At 40.2% G+C, this 12863-nt stretch overlaps 1 protein-coding gene across 20 annotated transcripts in view; it reads left to right on the top strand.

Annotated features, from left to right (window-relative positions):
- The window catches only part of Liprin-gamma (liprin protein kazrin), a 169452-nt gene that overhangs the window by 119286 nt on the left and 37303 nt on the right, over positions 1–12863 (top strand). The window lies entirely within an intron of this gene.

The raw sequence follows: 12863 nt of genomic DNA, 5'->3' as shown, positions 1-12863 counted from the left end.
CCTCGCCGTTGGAAAAATAAAGGAATGCAAATTTAATTACCGGAGTACTCGGCAGGTTGACGAGCGCCGAGTACGTTCTGCGGCCCCATGACGTTTCGTGAATTTTAGTTTAAATTAATCTCGTCACCGTATTTCCCGCGCTCGCGCGCGCACTGCAAGATCCACACGGGGATACGGTAACGTTGTTATAACCCGCATTATGCGAACGGAATGCCGCGGTAATTCACGCTAATTGAAGCGGCAACGCGGCCGACGCGGAATGGACGAATTACCGATTTTTCACGCACTTTTAGCGCCGCCGCCCTGTAACGTGGTAATGAATCCTTCATTCCCATTTGATCTTGTGGGCGGGGCTTCGGTGTAACACGTTTTGCAGTTGTCGAACTAACAATTGAATTATTGTTCGATGGCAATTTGTTTTTTGCCGTGGTTAGATAAGGAACAGATTTTTAAATGTTTTTATTGAACTGGCAATAAATGGAGGAAATGGTAGTTTTGTGTGGATTTGTTGTGTTGTTTAATTGTTTTTTATGTAATTGTGAAAGTTTAATGTTCGGAGTGTTCGATATTTAAAGTATTTTGCTGCCGACTATTGTTTTTAACGTTTCGGCTATTTTTTGAAGCATAAATCTTTTCAATGATAGTAATTGTTTTAAGATTTTGAAATGATTATAGTGCATATATTAATACTAGTTTTATTTTCTGGTGTAAATAATAAACATTGTTTGTACGTAAGGTACAAAAATACAGTGAAAGCATATAGAAACAATAAACTGTTCGTCGTTGAAATGGTACGTGTTTGAATTTCAAATAAATTCTCATTCATTTGTTGTGAATCAATTTCATTTCATATATTAATATTTCATGTAACTCATTTCTGTTAATAATCTTAATAAAAGAACTCAAAAGTATCCTATAATTTCCACGAGCAATTAATATCCCGTTCTGCACACGCAGTTACAATTATTGCACTCGTATCCATTCGTGATTAATTGGTGTAACTGAATATGCCACTTCTGTTCACCAACATACAATAATTATAAAAAGAACGATCGAAAATATACACATACTTCCTCTTCGCATAAAATCGCAAACGATTAATTAATAAGTCACGAAGCCTACAAAGGATATAAAAAAAGAAGAAACCAACCAATCCAGTAAAACAAATCAATAAAACAATACAGAAAACAATCCATCGAACGACAAAAGCTGTCGCAAAGCCTACTTCAAAAAGCCAAAAGAAACAAAGACCAGAAAAAGATCGTTAAGAATAAAACTACCAAAGAAACATGAAAAGCATAAAAAAGAATAATATACAATGAAACCACTAATAATTATAAAACAGCGATTTAACCCGTCTCCGAATTGTCCAGTCCAAAAACAGACGTAGCTATTTAAGGTTGCCAAAGGTCTTGACCAACGTTCAGAGCGCGCGGTAATTAATCGTCGCGATACCGGCTAGAATCCGGCTGGGTACCAATGACGCGTTATTGCCGCCATAACTTCCTAGTCGGCGAGGTTAACCGGGGGGTGGCGAAGATCAAAGCGCGCACGGCACAGTTTCGAGCAAAGGCGCGGACGGAATTCTCCGGTGCGGCGTCGGAACATTTAATTGCGAGCGAATTCGCCGGTGTGTCAGACGGTGCCCGCCGCAGTACGCCGGTCCCCGGGTGCAGTGAACCTTTTCGGAGCGTGACAGATGAATATAAACTTAACACGCGGCCGGAATTATGCGTTCCCGTCTATAATTAACCGGACTTAGCGGCCCGCCGAGCCGGTGAACCGTCTCGGACACCACCGAATTCCTGTAAAAGTGGTGCAGTCTTGAACGGCGCATTCACGGAATTCTTCGGGCTTCGCCAAAGATGAACGGTCGACGTTCCCTTCTCGTTCTTCGTGACAGTAAATCCCTTTTTTCGTACTGCAAACGAATTCTTCGTAATACGATTGCTGTTAAGAATATTTTTACCGAAGGTGTCGAAAGACACCTTTTGGAATCTATGATAGTAGATTATTTTCAGTTTCTTCAGACATTCATTATAGTATTCAGGTGAAGCTATGTATTTTCAAGATCATTTCGAATATTCAATGCTTTTAACAATATTTCTACCGAAGGTGTCGAAAGACACCTTTTGGAATCTATGATAGTAGATTATTTTCAGTTTCTTCAGACATTCATTATAGTGTTCAGGTGAAACTATGTATTTTCAAGATCATTTCGAATATTCAATGCTTTTAACGCTATCTCTACCGAAGGTATCGAAAGACACCTTTTGGAATCTATGATAGTAGATTATTTTCAGTTTCTTCAGACATTCATTATAGTATTCAGGTGAAACTATATATTCTCAAGATCGATTCGAATATTCAATGCTTTTAACGCTATCTCTACCGAAGGTATCGAAAGACACCTTTTGAACTTTGAGCTTATAATTATTTCCCATGTTTAGTCCTGTATTCTGAAGTGACTTTTCGATTTTTCCACGATTATAAAATTAACCATAGGAAATGTTCAAATATTCAATTGAGGAAAAATGATTGGACCGAGAACATAATTTTAAGTCGAAATTTCGAAAGGTGTCTTTTGACACCTTCGGTAGAAATAGTGTTGAAGCGATATGAATTATGAACTTGCGCATTAACACGTTGACTGCCAACTAGTTATCTCGTAGAAACTTTACTAGCCAGTTTCGTGGAGCTATGATTATGCTCGTAGAAAATAATGTTTATTTAGGATAAGTATCTGTTTAAAATATACTACATAACACTATATCTTAGCTTTTGTATGTATAGTGATACAAGTTGATTTCACTGAAAATTGCCATCCGCATAATTCAGTTTTCTGAAAATTACCCGGTACGTGATGTGTTAACCCTCCATGGGCCGAATATTTTTCCGTGACCATAAGAAAATGTGTGCAGTATAAAATTAACAAATATCAACCTGTAAATGCAAATTAACAATATTCAATAGTTTCAATAATTTCATTAAAACGAGTATATCTTGTCATTTTGAAATTACAATGACGAACTTCCACGCCAGAGCGTATAAAAGTTTATGTTAATTAATTACTGAACTTCACTCGCCACTATGTTATGGAAAATAAAATAAATCAACAAAGTGGCAATATATTGGTACGTGATTTCAAAGTCACACAAGCTTATAGAGGGTTGACTAATCAAGAATTAACTAGTACGCAATGCGTTAACGTCGTTTGATCCGACAGCGATATCGCTCTCCCGCGATTCCATTTCCACGACATTTTTCTTCCCTCGCGCGTGGATTCTCGGCTTGATTAACATCACTTTTACCTGACGCAGTTCTCGGCGGGGGCCGGAAGTCGCTCGAAGGAATAGCAAAAGCCCTCGCGGGCGCACATCAAAGCGGCGGTGCAAAGTAACAGAAGTGACTGCACAGTGGCGGGATTACGAGTCTCTAACTGTCGCAATCAATCCAATTAATTCGCGCCGACTTAATCTTTGACGGGGAACCGTCAAAGGGCGTTTTGACGCGCTGCGTTTCTTGTAATTCCGGAAATTACTTCTCCCGCCATCCTCCCGCGCACCATCTGCCTCGTGTTCTGCATGGCTTTCCGGTTTCGTAATCCTCGCCCCGCGTCACCACAATCCGCGACCGCGACGCAATTAACCCTCGAAGCACACCCTGCTCGGCATCTTCACTGATTCATGGGGCAGTCGAAGCTGGTTAACGAAATTATTAATTCACCCCATTTATTTCTCTGCCGTATACAAAATAATGTTTTATCAAATTTTTATAGTTTTACGGCCTCGAATACCTTCTACTAGGGACTGAAAAGTTATGATACCACTTTCGGTTCTTGAAACAGTTATGAAGAAACGAAGTTAATCTTGATTCTTACGAATAACAAATATACACCGAATTATATCGACTCTGAGATATATCGGTTTTGGTTTTGGTTTTTTAGAATTGATATTATACCGGCTCGGAAACGGTTTTATAACTGTTACTTTCCGGTTCTTCGTTTCGGTTCTTCATAACTGCTTGAAGAACCGAAAAATAACTGTTATAGAAATGTTATTTTTTGGATCTTGAAACATTATGAAGGAAAATATTCAGCACTCAAATAATAGGAATTATAGTAAGAATTCTGTGGTTTTCTGTAGGATTGCAGAATTAAATTTTCCATAAAAGAAATTTTTATTTATTTCTACTCCTTTTCCTTGCGTAGATTATGAACTTTATTATGTAGCTTTCAGTTGGAATTTAATGTTTAATTAATGAAATCACTGATTAAATAGAAACATTGATGTGTGAGTACTTTCACAGCAGTTCCCCAAATTTGTATAGTAGTTAAAGATTAATTAATATCCGTTTGTATAAGCATTAGGTTTGAGTTAGAAGGAAATTTATCGAGTGATTGATAATTGTTAAAAAGTAGATAAGTAAGTTGAAAGCTCTAAGAAGTTACTACACATATCTACTAAATGCGTTATTAGTCATCACATTAAAACTCCATAAATCTGCGAGTACTTCAATATAAATCCATTAATGTTACTATCAAAAAATGTAACAGATCTAAAGAAAATTGTAAAAAAGATCTAAAACTTCATAAAACATCAAGTCTTTCAACATTTCTTATTTTCAAGCACGATTAATGCATATATTATATTCGGAAACGTTGTACGCTGCTGATAAGAAAGTCGAGGAACGTTGTAATTAATGCATCGAGGTAATACCTTGCGCGCAAAGTGTTTCGTAACACGCGTGCGACGCATCAATAGCGAAAAAGAAGCGCGGAAAAACGCGAGGAAAATTCTGTATAATGAATCGGAGAAACTTGGCCACGATGATGACTCTCCTTGAGAACAATGAAATCAGTGGCTCTCGTTAACCCCGCTTTAGGAAACCGCGCTCTCTTTTATTACGTGGTCGCAGTTCGCTGCCTCGTAATCATTATGAAACGCGACCAGCGCGCTTCTGCTTTCGTTCTGACACGCTCTTCCGCGCCTCCGCCCCTATTCACGCATGTGTTACCTCGGCACCGCGCCTCTTCCATTGCCGCTTTCGCCTTTCCGTTTTAACCCTTGCGCCCCGTACGCGGAATTATTACGTTGATACTTTGTAAATTAAATTGGACCGCGGTTCGCGTCCAATTAACCCTTTATAATTCACTGGTAACATGCGGTATCAATCGATTTACTATAAAATTCAAGCGTTTTTAACTTTTATCTTTTAAATGGAAATTTTATTTTTCTAACGAAAAAGAATTCATTATTGTTAACAGTCATCTGAGATATCAACCTCTTGCATTGGAAATTAATTCAGAGCTTTCGCGAAGTGTTGTGCGAGAACTTTGTTTTTACCTATTTTACGCAGATATGTACACTGATTTTGCGTATTAATAGTTCTATATATAGTGATATATTTGAGAACAATCTAATAGGTATAATGCAACAAGATTATCGATGTGCATAAGACGTTATTGGCAAATTTTGAAACAAAAACTTCTGGACGTGCGTGGCACACCTTTTCAGTGCCAGAGATTAAGATTAATAAATATCCTTACATTATTTTCATAATTTTCGTTGATTAAATATTGGAATAAGAGAATCTCAGAAGCAATAAAATTCTCGACAAAGGAAAGTTTTATGGTTAACTGGCGTCTTTAACTATTTACTTGCCCATTCCGCTGGATTCACGAGAACGTATCTAGGTTTGAAACACTTCCAAGTTCTTTCAACCGGTTATAACCCTTTATATTTATGTTACGCCATTATATGGACACAATGCATGATTCCCAGCAGTTTGTCCAGTTGAAAGAATTGAATGAAAAAGTATAATGACCATTAGTTTTCGTGATATTGCTTCGCTGAAGCTGCTGTTCCGTGATATTCGCTGCAAATTGTTCTCTGCTCGAACTGTTTTAGCTTTCGCATCGAAAATCAAAACACTTCTAGTAGTTAGAAATTGAAACGCGTTGCTCCGGAAATCCCGGAACCAGCCGCGATCACAGAAATTATGCCCTGAAATACTTTGCCGGGTGTAATTTCGAGTTTGACCTACATTAGGAGCTCGACAAGGGACGTATGATTTAAATAGCATGGCGGTCCACGTTCCCCGTTGTTCCGTGTCACGCAGCTCGTCGCGGCTAATTCCGTAAGCTCCCGCAGTTATGAATGGCCGTAATACTTTTTCCACTGTACGCGTGAAACCGCCACTTGTCCCCCATTATTGTTTAAATCAAACGCACGCCACGGTTCACGAGTGACGGGACGCTACGTGGAATCCGATGAAAATCCGTTTTATTACTGTTAAATTATGAAATTTCAGGGAATTTTACATTTTAGTGGAATATGCAGAAAGAAAATTTACATGGAAGAATCTGAAGAAACATTTAATTAACGTCTCATTTGTTCGAGTACTAATTTCAAAGAATTATTTACAGAAAAATTTAAAGAAACAGTATTTAACATCTCATTTGTTCGAGTATTAACTTCGAGGAATTGCCTATAGTAGAATTCTAAAAGAAAAAGATAATTTAAAAAATATCTCGTTCCTTTCAGTATTAATTTCGAGAAATTATTTCATAGGAGACGAAACCGAGAAATTACGATTATCACTTAATTACGCGTTGTGTGAATTAATATAATTCATCGATCTTCGAACAACAAACCAAGCAGACGAATATTCCGTGCACACGAAACGTTTCAGCTGGTAGTATTCAGCAGTCGAAGGGTTAAAGAACCTCTCGAACATCTTCGTAATCTATTTCAAATATTGCATCCTCATTTTCCACGAATCTTCTTGCACCGTTACCATTATACAATATCAATTGGCGTACAAGCTACGTCGACATGAAAGAAAATCACCGCTCCATTGAAAAGCTTCGCGTAAGTGTCTGGTTGGTTCACGGAAAAAGCGAAACGCGGTCGTATCCGTCGAATTTGTTCGCGTTGAAAAGCAATTCGCGGATGAAATTCATAGATGTTGCACCGGACCATGGGGCCCGAAGAGAAATGCGGCGGAAAGGAACAAGGCGGAGGATTATTTTCCTTGCTTGCTGCGCGCCGTTGGATAAATTGCTACGGCGCGGGCGGGCGACGGTGCCGGGAACTGAAATTGCAATTTCATAAATTCGAGTGGCTCCCGTAATGCTCATTCTCCGCCTCGTTCCTCTTCCGTTCCCAGTTCCGTCTCATTTTTCCCTCCTCCTCTCCCTTTTTTTCCCTTCGTTTCCCGCCGCGACTCTTATTTCTTTCCGGCGTTAATGCAACTCGGTGCCCGATGATTGCCGCGTCATCAATTAAAACGAGCGGCGCGCTCCACGGAAACACGTTCAACGATTCGAGCGTCCTCGCGCCATTGTTACGCCACTCGGGACTCGTCGCGCGACCGTACGGAGAAATGGACGCGCTTTCGCTTGTCGTTCGATGAATTTTGTCTTGCGTTGTTCGACGCTTGTTATGGGAGCAGTATTGCCTGGTAAAGTGGAGCATGTGCTTTTATACGAGAAGGAAAATATGTGAATATTGCATGGTGAAATGGAGTAAAGGGAGGAGAAGGTGTAGTGACGGTGTAGAGGATAGTGTGCGAGTAGAAGAGAGTGTAGGAAGGAAATGGCTGCGTTAGTGGAGGATAATATTTGGTGAAGGAAAATGGTACATGAGTAGAAGGGGAATAGTGTGTGAGTATAATGGAAATGACGGTATGGCGGATAATATAAAGGAAATGGGGGGGTGGAGAACAATATGTGAGTAGTATGAAACTAAGTAAAAGGAGAATATGCGAGTAAAAAGAAAATCAGTGAAATAAGAATAATATATAAGGAGAAAGAAGATAAGTAAAAAGAAAACAATATGTGAGTAGAAATAAAATGAATAAAACCAAAGTAACGTATGAGTAGAAAGAAAATGATATGATAAAAGAGAAGAGTAGACATAGTACAGAATATAATAAAAAATAGAAAGAAAAGAAGAAAACATGTTTAAATACCATTTGGAATAAAAAGATACATTTTTCAGTGCGGAAAGAATGTTTAATTACTGTACATCCTCGAATACCGACAAAGACAAAATATTCTCCACTTTAACGATTTCTACCCCATAAATATCAAGTTGACCTGTAACTAAAATTTTCCGAGTACGTGATTCACGGTGTTCCGCCTCGTTATCGCTCGCACGACAACGTGAAAAATTGGATCCTTCATTTTCCTTTCGAACGGAAGAACCACTAATGATGTATTATATATACAACAGTCAGGGGCGAGCAGTATGGACAAGGATGAAGTGACGTGATTGGATCTCTAGATGAGCCAATTCTCATTCAATTACCGCGGAATCCCCAGTACGGAATGATAGACAGTTCTCTCCTGTTTCGGTGAACATGGCAGCCTGTTCATTGAGATAGGTCAATGATTGCGGAATGTAGCCGCTGCGGTTAGGCATGGATGTCGATGAGGCGCGCTCGCTACTGCACCGCGTCCGCGGTGTATTAATCGAGATTAATCGTGTCGTATTTGACACTTCACCTTCGTTCCGCGATCAAGATACCGATACCGTCCAATATAAATTCCGCCGGTGCCTCTGCGAATCTAATTAACCGTGTTCGTGTGTTGTCCGGTCTACGAGCATTGTTGCATTCCTGAGTTAGCGTCCATCGAATGATATCCCATTGGAAAAATCAGACTGTATCAGAAGCTTTCACCGACGAACATCTATAAATAAAAGATAAATAGCTTTAACAAGCTGTCTTCATTGAAAAATATAACTAATTATCTTCACCAACACTTACTTAAACTTAGAGAATATCTAACAATTTATTAACTTCAGTACTAACCATACAATATCGTTTCACTTTCCTTAACCCCTTGTCCTAGGATTTCTTTCTGAATCGATCTAATTACTTTGTTATTAATCATTCAACAGACAAATTCTATACATATTCTATATCCAACGTTTGCTCCAGAATATAATCATCGATAACCGAGAAATAATATTTAATTCGAATTCAAACGAATTTAATAACATTTAGATTTAAATTCTATTTCAAACCTTTACCACGAGTCTGACACGATATCATAGGTCAAGGAGTTAACCGCTACTACACATTAACATTCAAAAAACAATTATCGCGTTAAAGGAGAATTTCAAACTACACATATTTTCAAAATACAGCTTTCACAACTTTCTACCTAACAAAACCGCCCAGACGATAGACACTTCGCGATGCGTCCATGTGTTGGCACACCCTCGAAACTTTGCACCGACGTAGTTGATTCCCCTAATCAGAGCGGCGAATCAGTTTCTGGTAAAGTGGAGGTCGGCAAAGTCTCGTTACACGGTCAATCGCGTCCGAACTTTGATCGTAGTCGTCGCAGCTAGGAGAGGGAAAGAGAGAGAGAGAGAGAGAGGGAGAGGGAGAGGGAGAGGAAGAGCCGGGTGAGACTGATCGCCCTCCGAAATGATTGATTGCACTTTCGGTTAGATAAGAACCGAGGGGAAAAGGTGGAGGATAAACGAAGGGAGGTAGTCGACGGGCAGCGGTGAGCCACTGTTGGCCAAGTTCCAGGGACACAAAAGGATAGCCGGCTGCGGATAAAGGGATCGTGAACTTGTTGCGTTCCCGGAGGCGCCTTCCGTTTTCCCTTCATCGCGAGAGCAATGGCGGCCGCATTCACGCCCTCTTCACGCCCGCGAACCGCACGATCATCGATCAATTTTCTGTTCGACGAAAGAGACCGCGATAGCAGATACGCTGGTCTAGATTCTCCGCTTTCGCCGTTGAACTCTTGTCTTATGAGGTCGTGTTGGATCGGCGCTGGCGATTTCGAACGAGAGCCGACAGATATAAATGTCCAATTCTTTTATTTCATTCTATTTTATTCTTTTCTTTTTCGATTCATTTGGTTTTGAGTAAACGAGGACGTAAAATGAGCGGAATTGCTTCTTTTTATAATAAATCATTAGGATCGGTAACGTGTTTCGATTGTAGCTGCGAAAGAAATCAAGGCAAATTGTATAATCTAACTGATCATTCGGCTATTTTTAACGAATTTATCAGACTAACTTTACCGTTAACACGTCGAATGCTGCACGATTTCATGGAGCAAACTACGAAAAAAGGAAGAAAATATAATCTTGTATCATTCTATTATTATTATTGCGCGTTCATCTAGTTGAATATCATCGTATTAGGTAACACTATTTGTAATATACAAATGTTTTCAAATAATCGTCGTTTAATTGAGTGTACCATAGTAATTCGATTCTGTTGGAGGTCACCGGCGACTCCCATGGCGTTCAGCGTGTTAATAAATCATTGAAAGAGAGATTAATTTTACTCTCACTGTTGCAAGTTCACACTCTTCGAGCATGCAACGCTGATTAAACTCGATTAATCTCTTTCAACTCCGATCAACGCGAGCTGACTTCGTCAAACTTAGCTACCTTCTTATTGTACTCGACAACCTTCCACGTTCACTAATTCATTAATTACCTATTTACATTAAATATCCACTCATCCTCTGTACGCAAACATTAAATTGGTGACAAACAATGCGTCTGATGCACGGGCAAACCGGATACATAGCAGCCAGGTATACATTTACCCCAAGAAACGAGGCGGCCGGCCAACCGCGGAAGTTAATAACATTAACTAAATAAACGAACCGGTGGCAAACAATGCTTCGCCGGGCGCAGGCCAAGAATAGCGGGGTTTAGTTTACCAGAACTTCATCACAATGCCTGCAGAGACGCTTTATGTGTTTAAGGGCCTGTGCAACGCGGGCTGCAGCATGTGCACATAAAGGCGAGCCCCGGTTAGCCGGCCCGTGTGTATTGGTTCGTCCGTCCGTTTGGCTCGGTTGGGATCGGTTCGACATATAGGTCAACGTTTCCGAGATTACATCTTCGGGAGGAGTATAAAAGCGGCGCCGTCGATGGTATCGACGTTATCAAGACGCGCGCCGGAACAGATTCCTCTGTTCTTTTTCCTGCCCGATCACCGATAAACTCTGCCGACGATAGTGCAATTAACGTTCCCGCGATACCGTGCTCAGCGCGGAGCGTGGGAAGCGAGTGAGATCTTGCCGGAACTTTGGTTAAATAAATCATTTTGCCGACGCCTTAAATAATCCTTGTGCTACAGTAATGGCTACCATTAGTTGATTGTGCTACTGTACTTGTTGAACAAAACGATTTCCTTCGGGGTTGATGTCGAGTGTGACTGTTCCCAGGTCATTTCTTCTTGAAATTGAAAGTAGCAAGAAAGTCAAAATATATAATCTTGACTATTATACATGTTGACTTAATAAAGAACTTGAACCTATTCGATTCAAAGGAGGATACTCTAATTACGATCATCTACAAATCTAGTTATCCATAGTGACGCTGATAATTGTAAACGCTTCAATAACTGTGATATTAACGAAGAAACACCAATAGAGGAACAATTGAAAGTATCTCATCACTAATTTCGTCAGTTAAAGATTGACATTCTAATATTCTAATTTACACGGAGAAGAGAGTAATAGAACAGCATTACCTACAAGCGAAATGTACAAAGTGCAGCTATTACTGCCAACAACCAAACTTTCGAATATTCTATTTCAGAAACACGTCCGCATTGCTTATTTGCGAACAACAAAACAAAGCAATAATTCTCGCAGTCCCCCGATTAACCAAAAGTCGTTGGAGAATATTCAAAGGCGGTTATGTGCGACAGTTAGGACCCAGGCGCGGCTCAGCTCGCGGTTAATTCCGAAGAACCGTAGTCACGCTCTCGAGACGCAGCAATAATCCCGCGTAATAATTCCGCGCTGAGTCTCGCGCGACAATTACGCTTAATCTCTTCGAAATGATTTCGAGACGCGAGAAATTGCCACGAGCCACTTAACTGTACCGAGCGACTGAACTACCGATAGAGTCGCGCGGCGTCTTAGTCCTGGAAAGGCTTAAAGACAGCTCCTCGCGTTTGAATATCCAAATAATCCTTTGTTCCTCGTCCCGATGCCGTGACTCGGATCTCGCGTCGCGGAAAAGCTGCCCAGAAACTTGCCGCCCGCATACTGTGGCCGTAGTAGTCAATACCGTCACGCGGAGAGCGTTCCGAACGGACACAATGGCGGGTGCACAATGGGATTCCTATTCCCGCGTCGCGGCGGCTTTATTAATATTGCACATTCCCGCGTTGCCGCGGAACTTTTTATCTACCGTATTGTTTACTTGCGTGGTTTAGTTCGTTGTAAATCGATCGTGTTCGTGTACTGGATCGCTGATGATTCTGACACAGTGGAATCTGCATGAAATCAATGCATTAGATCTGCGAAGATAGAGGAAAGAAACGAGAATTAAATGACGACTTAAAAAATCTAGTAGTCGGACAGTTGGAAATTAAATATTTAAAAATTTGAAAATTTACAATTTTCTCTATTAGCATGCTTCTCTTAATTGCAACTTCATCTGATATCCATAAAACCCTTGAAATTAGTCCTCCAACAGCCAACGACGTAATCTTTGATAATTTAAACGTTTCGATGTTCTCCGTTACCTGTAATAATAAAAACTAAACAAAAATGATAGCGAAAGAATAAAAACGTAAACTGCATTAGATACGGTATTAACGCCAGTACCACGGAGAATGATCGTGAAAAATTAAATTACCCTAATTTTACGAACTTCAGAGTACAATGCACTTAATAATACAAAGAAGGATACAGATAGCGCCCCTATATAGGGTGTCCCGGATGTAGTAGGAGAACCGAGAAGATGGCGTGTCTACGGAAAAAAGAAGAATCACGAAACAGCCGGCACAATGGCTGGTTCACAATGAGGCTCGTGTTCCGCAGCCGCGGTAGACTTATTAATATTGCACGCTTCACGTCG

Source organism: Nomia melanderi, chromosome 14 (genome assembly GCF_051020985.1).
Source record: "Nomia melanderi isolate GNS246 chromosome 14, iyNomMela1, whole genome shotgun sequence".
Classification (NCBI taxonomy): Eukaryota; Metazoa; Arthropoda; class Insecta; order Hymenoptera; family Halictidae; genus Nomia; species Nomia melanderi.
This window is presented reverse-complemented; position numbering and strand designations above follow the sequence as displayed.